A 12,577-nucleotide genomic window follows, 5' to 3' on the forward strand; every position below is an offset into this window, starting at 1 on the left:
GCTAAAATTCTGTATTTTATGACTGCATGAACGGATTGTTACGAAACGTGGTATGGGTCATCAGCACAATGCCCTGAATGAGCCTGAGAAGTTTCGAAACAGCGCCACCTAGTGGTGAATTTTTTTTTTCAAATGCTTATAACTTTGGGTGTGGTTGACTTATTTTCACCAAACTCATCTCATTAGACTCCTGAATCCTTGCCGAGTCCAACGATACCAAACATGCTAGGTTTCGCCTCACGGTTTGTGTAGCGTTGTGATTTAGCGCTTAAAAAACATTTGGCTATATCTTCGAAACCGTTTGTCCGATCGAGACGAAACCACCGTCAGAAGTTTGGAAACATAGGTCGATAGCTATACGCCAATGCCCAAATGCGAAAATATTGATGTTTAGGGGTAGTAAATTCCAATCAAAGTCATGTGTCAGTCATTTTTTACGTGTTTTTTCATATAAATGTCTATAACTCTGAAGCGAATTGAGATATTTTCACCAAAATCGACACACATATGTATGGGCTCACTCTGAGGACACATAAAAAAAATTGTGGGACTGAGCCTCTTGGTGGCGCTATAATAGAACAAAACATGAAATTCCCATTGACTTCAATACAGTTTTGTGAAATAAAGTGCTATACTAAACAAATGCATTAGTGTAATATTACAAAACTCAGAATGTGCCATCAGCATCATCCCCTAAAGGTATTCAAAATATTTTGAGACAGCGCCACCTAATGGTCAAAAGTGACAATCAATTAAATCATATTTTTAATTACTCTTTCTATGATTTTTCAGCCATTTCGCCTAAAATCCTCTTTAAATGTCTTTAATTGCTCATTGTTGCAGTTGATCTGACACTTTCAGCCATGTCTTGTCGTCTTATTCTGCTTGGCCCCGGTAATGGCTGCTTGCAGCTATATTTAGGGGCCAAGCACCGAAGGTGCGGAGGCACCTATTGTTTTTGTTCCGGTTCTTATTATTATTAGGGGCCAAGCACCGAAGGTGCGGAGGCACCTATTGTATCTGTTCCCGTTCTTATTATTAGGGGCCAAGCACCGAAGGTGCGGAGGCACCTATTGTTTTTGTTCCGGTTCTTATTATTATTATTATTATTATTCTTCTTCTTCTTCTTCCGCTCTGGGAGTCTATGGCAGCCCATAGAACCGCTTGCGGGAAAGTTATGAAATTTGGCACAATGATAGAGGACAGTCCAAAAAGTCACCATGCCAAATTTGGTGTCTTAAAACCAATCCCTCTAGCGCCACCACCTGTCCAAACTTTCACTTTTATTTTGCTAATAACTTTTGAACCGTTTGGCCAATCAACAAAATTCTTTTTTCCTCTGATTCCTGAGCTCATGACGATTCGATTGCACCCTATGACGTCATTTTCCGGCTTATAAATATGGCCGCCATTTTGAATGTGCTGAAAAAGCTACTTTTTCGAACTCGTCCTAGACGGTTTGTCCGATTTGCACGAAAATTGAACCAGATCATCTTCAGGCAGTGCTGACAAAAAGTTATGGAATTCAAATTGATTCGTAAAACCGTTTTCGAATAACGCTCGAACACATTTTACGTAGCGCTTGCGAAAACAGTCGTAGGGCTGTATCTCCGCAACGCTTTATCGGATTCAGACCAAAATTGGTACATGTCATCACAAGCATGACCTGAGGCTACATGCTGCGTTTCGGCGCAGCGCCACCTACTGGTCCGGAGATATGAAAAATGGCTATTTTTGCTTATAACTTCTGAACAATTTGTCAAAAAATCATAAAATTGGTCTAGTTAGATTCAGGGCAACATGCCGAGTCGACTGATATCAAATTTTACCATATCGGCCATTTTGACTGTCGGCCATTTTGAATTTTGTGCTAAAATGCTGTATTTTAAGAACGCATTAACGGATTGTTACGAAACTTGGTATGGGTCATCAGCAAGATGTTCTGAAGGAGCGTGAGAAGTTTCGAAACAGCGCCACCTAGTGGTCAAAAGTTAAAACAACATTTCCAAAAAGGCTAATAACTTTTGAATAAATCTGGCTACTGAAATGCCACTGGTCTTAATAGATTCCTTGGGTCAAGCCGAGAACATAGATACCAAGTTTACCTTATTTGGCCAAACTTCCTGTCCGCCATCTTGATTTTCATTCAAAACCTACTTTTTCAAACTCCTCCTAGACCGTTTGTCCGATTTTCACCAAAATCGAATCGTATCATCTCCAGACCGTGCCGACTAAAAGTTATGGATTTCGTGTGGATAGACCAAACCGTTTTCGTATAGCGCAGCAGCAAAGTTGAGGCATGATGCTAATAGCACTATTCAGGCTTTATCTCTGCAATCCCTTGAAATATTGACACCAAACTTTGTATGTGTCATTGTCACTTCACTCTGACCACATCACATCAGTTTTGTAACTGCGCCACCTATTGGTCGAAAGTGATAATGCATTAAATCATATTTTTATTGACTGTTTCTATGATTTTTCAGCCATTTCGTCTAAAATCCTCTTTAAATGTCTTTAATTGCTCATTGTTGCAGTTGGTCTGACACCTTCAGCCATGTTGGCATATCCTGTCATCTACTTGCGCTTGGCCCCGGTAATTGCTGCTTGCAGCTATATTTATTATTATTATTATTCTTCTTCCGCCATGGGAGTCTATGGCAGCCCATAGAACCGAGCGCGGGAAAGTTGTTTTGGTTTGACATTCTGATAGAGGACAGTCCCAACATTAAATACACCAATTTTGGTGTTTCTAAGTCATTCCCTCTAGCGCCACCACCTGTCCAAAATTTCACTTTTATTTTGCTAATAACTTTTGAACCGTAAGGCCAATCAGCTAAATTCTTGTTTCCTCTGATTTCTGAGCTCATGGCAATTCGATTGCACCCTATGACGTAATTTTACGTCATTAAAATATGGCCGCCATTTTGAATTTTTCTAAAAACCTACTTTTTCGAACTCGTCCTAGACGGTTTGTCCGATTTGCACGAAAATTGAACCAGATCATCTTCAGGTAGTGCTGACAAAAAGTTATGGAATTCAAATTGATTCGTCAAACCGTTTTCGATAAACGCACGAATACATTTTACGTAGCGCTAGCAAAAACGGTCGTAAGGCCGTATCTCCGCAACGGTTTATCGTATTCAGACCAAACTTGGTACTTGTACTCACAAGCATGACCTGAGGCTACATGCTGTGTTTCGGCGCAGCGCCACCTACTGGTCCGGAGATATGAAAAATGGCTATTTTTGCTTATAACTTCTGAACAGTTTGTCCAAAAATCATAAAATTGGTCTCGTTAGATTCAGGGCAACATGCCGAGTCGACTGATGTCCAATTTGACCATATCGGTCATTTTGGCTGTCGGCCATTTTGAATTTTGTGCTAAAATTCTGTATTTTTTGACTGCATGAACGGATTGTTACGAAACGTGGTATGGGTCATCAGCACAATGCCCTGAATGAGCCTGAGAAGTTTCGAAACAGCGCCACCTAGTGGTGAATTTTTTTTTTCAAATGCTTATAACTTTGGGTGTGGTCAACTTATTTACACGAAACTCATCTTTTTAGACTCCTGAATCGTTGCCGAGTCCTACGATACCAAACATGCTAGGTTTCGCCTTACGGTTTGTGTAGCGTTTTGATTTAGCGCTTAAAAAACATTTGGCTATATCTTTGAAACCGCTAGTCCGATCGAGACGAAACCACCGTCAGAAGTTTGGAAACATAGGTCGATAGCTATACGCCAATGCCCAAATGCGAAAATATTGATGTTTAGGGGTACTAATTTCCAATCAAAGTCATGTGTCAGTCATTTTTTTCGTGTTTTTTCATATAAATGTCTATAACTCCGAAGCGAATTGAGATATTTTCACCAAAATTGACACACATATGTATGGGCTCACTCTGAGGACACGTACAAAAAATTGTGGGACTGAGCCTCTTGGTGGCGCTATAACAGAACAAAACATGAAATTCCCATTGACTTCAATACAGTTTTGTGAAATAAAATGCTATACTGAACAAATGCATTGGTGTAATATTACGAAACTCAGAATGTGCCATCAGCACCATCCCCTGAAGGTACCCAAAATATTTTGAGACAGCGCCACCTAATGGTCAAAAGTGACAATCAATTAAATCATATTTTTAATTACTCTTTCTATGATTTTTTCAGCCATTTCGCCTAAAATCCTCTTTAAATGTCTTTAATTGCTCATTGTTGCAGTTGATCTGACACTTTCAGCCATGTCTTGTCGTCTTATTCTGCTTGGCCCCGGTAATGGCTGCTTGCAGCTATATTTATTATTATTCTTCATTTTTCCGACTGGGAGTCTATGGCAGCCCATAGAACCACTTGCGGGAAAGTTATAAAATTTGGCACACTGATAGAGGAGAGTCTGAACTATCAGCATAGCAAATTTGGAGTCTCCAATTCATTCCCTCTAGCGCCACCAGCTGTCCAAAGTTGCACTCATGTTTATGCTACTAACATTTGAACCACAAGGGCTAGAAACAAAATTCTTGTTTCCTCTGATTCCCTAGTTCAAGACGATTCGATTGCACCATATGACGTCATTTTCCGTCATAATAATTTTTCCGCCATTTTGAATTTTCCGAAAAACCTACTTTTTCGAACTCCTCCTAGGCCGTTGCTCCAATTTCCACAAAAATTTAATCAGATCATCTTCAGACCATGACGACAAAAAGTTATGGAATTCGTGTTGATTCGTCAAACCGTTCTCGAATACAGCGCAAACAAATTATACGTAGTGCTTGCGAAAACAGACACAAGCCTCTATCTGCTCAACACTTCATCATATTCAGACCAAACTTGGTACATAACATCACAAGCATGACCTGAGGCTACATGCTGCGTTTCGGCGCAGTGCCACCTACTGGTCCGGAGATATGAAAAATGGCTGTTTTTGCTTATAACTTCTGAATGGTTTGTCCAAAAATCATAAAAGTGGTCTCGTTAGATTCAGGGCATCATGCCGAGTCGACTGATATCCAATCTTCCCAGATCAGTCATTTTGGCTGTCGGCCATTTTTAATTATGTGCTAAAATGCTGTATTTTATGAACGCATGTACGGATTGTTACGAAACTCAGTATGGGTCATCAGCACGATGTCCTGAAAGAGCCTGAGAAGTTTCGAAACAGCGCCACCTAGTGGTGAATTTTTTTCCCCAAATGCTTATAACTTTGGGTGTGGTCGACTTATTTTCACAAGAGTCATCTCTTTAGACTCCTGAATCGTTGCCGAGTCCAACGATACCAAACATGCTAGGTTTCGCCTTATGGTTTGTGTAGTGTTGAGATTTAGCGCTTAAAAAGCATTTGGCTATATCTTCGAAACCGCTAGTCCGATCGAGACGAAACCACCATCAGAAGTTTGGAAACATAGGTCGATAGCTATACGCCAATGCCCAAATGCAAAAATATTGATAGTAAGGGGTAGTAAAATTCAATCAAAGTCATGTGTCAGTCATTTTTTACATGTTTTTTCATATAAATGTCTATAACTCCGAAGCGAATTGAGCTATTTTCACCAAAATTGACACAGATATGTATGGGCTCACTCTGAGGACACACAAAAAAAATGGTGGGACTGAGCCTCTTGGTGGCGCTATAATAGAACAAAACATGAAATTCCCATTGACTTCAATACAGTTTTGTGAAATAAAATGCTTTACTAAACAAATGCATTGGTGTAATTTTACGAAACTCAGAATGTGCCATCAACACCATCCCCTGAAGGTACCCAAAATATTCCGAGACAGCGCCACCAAGTGGTCAAAAGTTATAAAAACATTTCCAAAAAGGATAATAACTTTTGAATAAATCTGCATATTGAAATGCCACTGGTCTTAATAGATTCCTTGGGTCAAGCCGAGAACATAGATACCAAGTTTTCCTTATTTGACCAAACTTCCTGTCCACCATCTTGATTCTCATTCAAAACCTACTTTTTCGATCTCCTCCTAGACCGTTTGTCCGATTTTCACCAAAATTGAATCGTATCATCTCCAGACTGTGCCGACTAGAAGTTATGGATTTCGTGTTGATAGACGAAACCGTTTTCGTATACCGCAGCAGCAAAGTTGAGGCATGATGCTAAAAGCACTATTCAGGCTTTATCTCTACAATGCCTTTGACATATTGACACCAAACTTTGTATGTGTCATTGTCACTTTACTCTGACCACATCACATCAGTTTTGTAACTGCGCCACCTATTGGTCGAAAGTGATAATCAATTAAATAATATTTTGAATTACTTTTTATGATTTTTCAGCCACTTCGCCTAAAATCCTCTTTAAATGTCTTTAATTGCTCATTGTTGCAGTTGGTCTGACACCTTCAGCCATGTTGGCATATCCTGTCATCTGCTTGCGCTTGGCCCCGATAATTGCTGCTTGCAGCTATATTAATTGTTTTATGTTTGTCACAGAAAGTTATCATATGGCATCAGAAGGCTGGTATTTTTGAAGTTTGAAGGGTTGAAGTTTTTTACGTTTTTTTTTTTAATTGGCTGGAAAAGAGTGTCCAGTATATTATTCAAATTGTATTACTAAAATGTTCCTCTAGTGTTCCACATAATAAATAAAGTCATACAGGTTTGGAACGTCATGACGGTGAGTAAATGATGACAGAATTTTCATTTTGGGGTGAACTAATCCTCTAAAAAAAAAGGTTGAAGAGAGAAAGTGTAAGAGCAAGAGGAATGTGTTGAATGGGTGCATGTGTGTGACCCCCTGCTGGGCATTTCTCTTTTAAATGTATTTCTTGTAGTAATTGTTTTGTAGGTTTTTAAATAGCTTTTGAGCTTCTGTCTGAATAGGATGACTGAGTCAGCAGGTTTTTTGGAAGCCTGACCTGTCTACAGCACTAAGGGTTTGGTAGCTAAGGAGAGCACCGGGAATCTCATGCATTGACAGACAGGGAGTGGAGTCTTCCTTTCAGAATAGCATTCACTCAGCACTGAGAAACTTTGGTCAGCCTTTATAATAGATATGGCAGCTTTAGTCTAAATCATTTGACAGTTTACTTACATATGTATAATAGACATATATAATATGTAATATTATATGAAGAGTTCAGATGCAAAAGCCTCTAAGTGCCATCTGACATTTTCTTCTAGAATGATCATTTTTATCAAGCTTGCATATTTAAGTTCAGTAATTTCACTTAAATGACAATTAATAGGTGATTTTCAATGCCATTTAAGTGAAATTACTGAACTTAAATATACGAGCTTGATCAAAATGATCATTCTAGAAGAAAATTTCAGATGGCACTTAGAGGCTTTTGCATCTGAACTCTTCATTATACACTTCCATTCAAATGTTTGAGGTCAGTAAGATTTTTTTAAAAATAAACTAATACTTTTATTTTCCAAGGATGCATTAAATTGAAGAAAAGTGACAGTAAAAACTTTTACATTGTTAATTTTTTTTAAATATTAAATACATGCTGTTCTTTTGAACTTTCTATTCATCGAAGAATCCTGAAAAAAAAAATGTATCAGTTTCTACAAAAAAACAGTGGCTGAGAGAGCTCAACGCACTGCAACTTAAGAAAACACATGCAAATAGAAAAAAACACCAGCAAATGATGATGTCTTCATCAGTTTGACAACACATGAGCTGCAAATACTCAAATCGCAACCAAATACAGAAACGCACTGCAAATACTCAAATCGCAACCAAATACAGAAACGCACTGCAAATACTCACATCGCAACCAAATACTGAAACGCACTGCAAATACTCACATCGCAACCAAATACAGAAACGCACTGCAAATGCTCACAACGCAGGCAAATACAGAAATGTGCTGCAAATACTCACAAAGCAACCAAATACAAAAACACGCTGCAAATACTCACAACGCAACCAAATACAGAAACACGCTGCAAATACTCACAAAGCAACCAAATACAGAAACACACTGCAAATACTCACAATGCAACCAAGTATAGAAACACGCTGTAAATACTCACAAAGCAAACAAAAACAGAAACACGCTGTAAATACTCACAAAGCAAACAAATACAGAAACACACTGCAAATACTCACAATGCAACCAAATACAGAAACACGCTGCAAATACTCACAAAGCAACCAAATACAGAAACACGCTGCAAATACTCACAAAGCAACCAAATACAGAAACACACTGCAAATACTCACAATGCAACCAAGTATAGAAACACGCTGTAAATACTCACAAAGCAAACAAATACAGAAACACGCTGCAAATACTCACAATGCAACCAAATACAGAAACACGCTGCAAATACTCACAAAGCAACCAAATACAGAAACACACTGCAAATACTCACAATGCAACCAAGTATAGAAACACGCTGTAAATACTCACAAAGCAAACAAATACAGAAACACGCTGCAAAGACTCACAACGCAACCAAATACAGAAACACACTGCAAATACTCACAATGCAACCAAGTATAGAAACACGCTGTAAATACTCACAAAGCAAACAAATACAGAAACACGCTGCAAATACTCACAACGCAACCAAATATGTTGCGATGACCTGAAAGTAAAAAAAATTTTTGTTTTAACAATCCTGATCGTTGTGCGTTTTCTGTTTTTGGTTGCATTATGAGTATTTGCAGCACATGAAACTGATGAAGATGTTATCTTAATTTGCTGGGGCATGTATTTTCTTCAGTTGCAGCACGTTGAGCTCTTTTCGACCACCGTACAAAAGTAACACACCTGTTTTCAATATTACTAATAATAATAACAAATGTTTCTTGAGGACCAAATCAGCTTAACAGAATGATTTCCGAAGGATCATGTGACACTGAAGACTGGAGTAATGATGCTGAAAATTCATTGCCAACACAGGAATAAATTACATTTTAAAATACATTAAAATAGAAAACGGTTATTTTAAATTGTAATAATGTTTCACAATATTATAGTTTTACTGTATTTTTTATCAAATAAATGCAACCTTTGTTGAGCATATAAGAGTATTTTTTTTATATATACAGTGAGGAAAATAAGTATTTGAACACCCTGCTATTTTGCCAGTTCTCCCACTTGGAAATCATGGAGGGGTCTGAAATTGCCATCGTATGTGCATGTCCACTGTGAGAGACATAATCTAAAAAAAAAAATCCAGAAATCACAATATAAGATTTTTTAACTATTTATTTGTATGATACAGCTGCAAATAAGTATTTGAACACCTGTCTATCAGCTAGAATTCTGACCCTCAAAGACCTGTTAGTCTGCCTTTAAAATGTCCACCTCCACTCCATTTATTATCCTAAATTAGATGCACCTGTTTGAGGTCGTTAGCTGCAATCAGTAAGAATCCAACTACTAACATGGCCAAGACCAAAGAGCTGTTTTTCTGCACATGGGACAGGGCGACTGCACTGTATTAAGGAGAGGATGACCGGGGCCATGTATTGCGAGATTTTGGGTAACAACCTCCTTCCCTCAGTTAGAGCATTGAAGATGGGTCGAGGCTGGGTCTTCCAACATGACAATGACCCGAAGCACACAGCCAGGATAACCAAGGAGTGGCTCTGTAAGAAGCATATCAAGGTTCTGGCGTGGCCTAGCCAGTCTCCAGACCTAAACCCAATAGAGAATCTTTGGAGGGAGCTCAAACTCCGTGTTTCTCAGCGACAGCCCAGAAACCTGACTGATCTAGAGAAGATCTGTGTGGAGGAGTGGGCCAAAATCCCTCCTGCAGTGTGTGCAAACCTGGTGAAAAACTACAGGAAACGTTTGACCTCTGTAATTGCAAACAAAGGCTACTGTACCAAATATTAACATTGATTTTCTCAGGTGTTCAAATACTTATTTGCAGCTGTATCATACAAATAAATAGTTAAAAAATCATACATTGTGATTTCTGGATTTTATTTTTTAGATTATGTCTCTCACAGTGGACATGCACCTACGATGACAATTTCAGAGCCCTCCATGATTTCTAAGTGAGAGAACTTGCAAAATAGCAGGGTGTTCAAATACTTATTTTCCCTCACTGTATATATTTGATTATTTATTTGTTTATTTATGTATGTACATAATGCATACAAGCATATTGCTAGATTCTTTAGAACTTGATGATGCTTCATTCAGGCTCTTCAAATCAGCATATTGGTGTCTGGATTCTTTAAAGAACCAGTACATAGATGTTCTTCTAAAGAACTTTTCATAGCATAAGACTGAAGTCTTTTCTTTTTTTTCTTTTTTTTGGAGGAACTTCTCCTGGGACATTAGAATGTAAAACATTGTTTGGTTCTAATTGGAACCCAAAGTTGATCAGTCCATGAATCAGTGAAACTAAGTGACTCTCTTCCCTGTGTGTTCAATCTCTATGCCACAAATGTGAATATAATGGATCGGTCAAAGGATGTTGTAGAGCATCCAAATGTGGTTGATGGATTAGCTCCATGTGGAACAGCCCTTCATCCTCAGAAACGGTATGCTGATCTACCTTCGATTGACTCTAATTCCGTAGAGGCTCATTCATTCAGTCTGTAACAGGGGGCCACATGTGTGTAATGTGAGTTTGAATGTGAAAGGACAGCAGATAAATCCAGTTAGCTGTGATTAGATTACACTAGGCTAGAATGAATGGGATCAGTTGGAGAGGTGACAGAGAAAGGGGGGTAAAACCACACAGATCCCTTTAACTCAATCCATTAGAGTACAACGACATATTCATTAAGTCAGGCCGGCCCAGGACTGTGGTTTAAAATGAGCTGTGGTCCTCCCTCCCACTGCTTTTCTCTTAAAAACTTCCTTCCTTTTCTCTTTCATATTGATGGTCATGGAGAGGGCTTAAAGGTGACCGAGGTGGGGGTTTCGTGTGTGTGTGTGTGTGTGTGTGTGTGTGTGTGTGTGTGTGTGTGTGTGTACCTTTCTATAGGTTTCTTCCTGACTTTCACAATCCGGTTCAATCTAATCTTTAATCAGTCCACTTTAAAACAGCTTGAGTTATTTTTCATGAATTAAAAAACGCATATGATGATGAAACAAATGGTTGTGCATAGCCAATCTATAAACATTAGCGAGTTCGACTAAACTTGCCTGTTGATGATTCACAAGGGTAAATCTGTTGTATAGTCTGATGTCATGTTAAAAAGAGCATCTCAGGTGTGTTCAATTCAATAGAGACTTAGATCAAAACCCTAAAAGAAATCCGTATAATTGGTTCTGTTAAAGCTCAAAAGATCTTCAAGTATTTCCACACATGCAATTAATACAATTATCAAGTTGAATAAATACCAGAGGCGTTTATACTTCTTAACTTCTTGACAATTTTACTTAAGTTGTGTCTTTCAAATGATTAGGAGGGTTAGTTCTTTATTGCAGTCCAGCCCTGTCATTCACCACAGGAAACTCCTGTCAGTGGGGAGGCGGGATGTTGAGTGATTGGCGCTTTGGCCATCCAGACAACATCCTCTGGTCGGAGGAAGAACATTAAAATGTCTGGGTCAAAATAACCTGCCTTTCTAATGTCCTCTTTAACATCTACATGCTTTAGTTGAAAAAAAAACCCAACAACAACAACAAAACAACAACAACAAAAAACCTTTCCATGATTTTCTCTTGAATTTCTCTTAATATCCCTATACTTACATTGAGTTACTTAAGATATTGTATTTGCCATATTTTGCCCTTGTAAACACCACTCACGTGAAAATGCAGCTTGTTTTCTAGGTTGTCGTCTACTCTTTCAACATCCTTAATGCGATAAAACTAAAATTGAAGAACTTATTTGACATTTATGTGCTGTCATGATTTCAGTAGCAGCTTTGTGCCAAGTTCAACATTTGCTGCATGTTTGGATTTAACTTTCAATAAATCTATCTGTACAAAGACAGACAGAAAGAGAGAGAGAGAGAGAGAGAGAGAGAGAGGTGCATAGGTAAAGTAGACTGGCATGAAGGGGGGGGGGGGGGGGGGGGGGGGTTCTGGGGGGTTGGACAGAAATCAAATTCACACCCGTCAGAAACACATTCCAGACAGTGTGTGTCTGTGCAGAGGCTTGTGTGATATATTCTTGGGTACCTCCTACTGTAGCTAAGGTTGAACGTTCAGACAGCTGGAACATTAGACATTCCGACAATGTATTTCCTCTTATATATGATAAATGTGTGTGTTTCCCATTTTCAAGTGAAGCTATGATATGTGATCTGCTTAGAAGTACAAATCAAGTCATTTCTTTCTGAGAGATGCACGCATACTAAAATAGTATCGCTCAACTGGAGGGTCACAGGTCTGTTTTATGTGCAAATAATAAAATGATAATTGAAAAAAAGAAAGGAGAAAAGAGAAAAGGAGAAGAACATTTTTTTTTTTTTTTTACTCTATGGTATTTTGGCGCAAATTAGGTATTGATAACATGGGCACTGAATACAATCCTGATGCAAAGCCATTTGAAAACCTATTTTCTAACACACTATACACAGCCTGAAACTGTTGTTCTGATGGCCTTTTTAACCCCTTATGCCTGAAGACACAGTAAGAGCAGGTGAGTAGACGGAGAACAGATAGCTTTAATGGATTCAGGCTT

The sequence above is a fragment of the Leuciscus leuciscus genome (assembly GCF_965113295.1).
Source record: "Leuciscus leuciscus genome assembly, chromosome: 17".
Classification (NCBI taxonomy): Eukaryota; Metazoa; Chordata; class Actinopteri; order Cypriniformes; family Leuciscidae; genus Leuciscus; species Leuciscus leuciscus.